Below are 360 nucleotides of genomic sequence, written 5' to 3'. Positions count from 1 at the left end.
CTGACACTGATGATGATCTCAAGGCATTTGCCAAATCTCTAGCCTTGATAATCAAGCAACTCCAGAAAGAGTTAGTAAGGAACCCCTATGAAAGAGACAGCAGAAGAGACTCCAGGAAAGAAAGATATCAGCCATCCTATGAACAAAAGTGTGTGAAATTTCATCAGAGAGATGAAAGGAGAGAAGGAAGAGAAGACAGAGAAGAAAGGATAGAAGAAAGAAGAGAAAGAGGAGACGGAAGGAAAGATGGCCTTCGCTGCTATCGGTGTGGGAAAATAGGCCATTTCTCCAAGGAGTTGAAGGGACAACTACTCAAGGATGCAGACTACACAAAAGAACAAATACAAGTACAATCCTAAA

The sequence above is a fragment of the Cynara cardunculus genome, assembly GCF_001531365.2.
Source record: "Cynara cardunculus var. scolymus isolate 2C chromosome LG 8, CcrdV1, whole genome shotgun sequence".
In the NCBI taxonomy this organism is placed as follows: domain Eukaryota; kingdom Viridiplantae; phylum Streptophyta; class Magnoliopsida; order Asterales; family Asteraceae; genus Cynara; species Cynara cardunculus.
The sequence above is the reverse complement of the archived record's forward strand: the minus strand, read 5'-3'. Positions refer to the sequence as shown.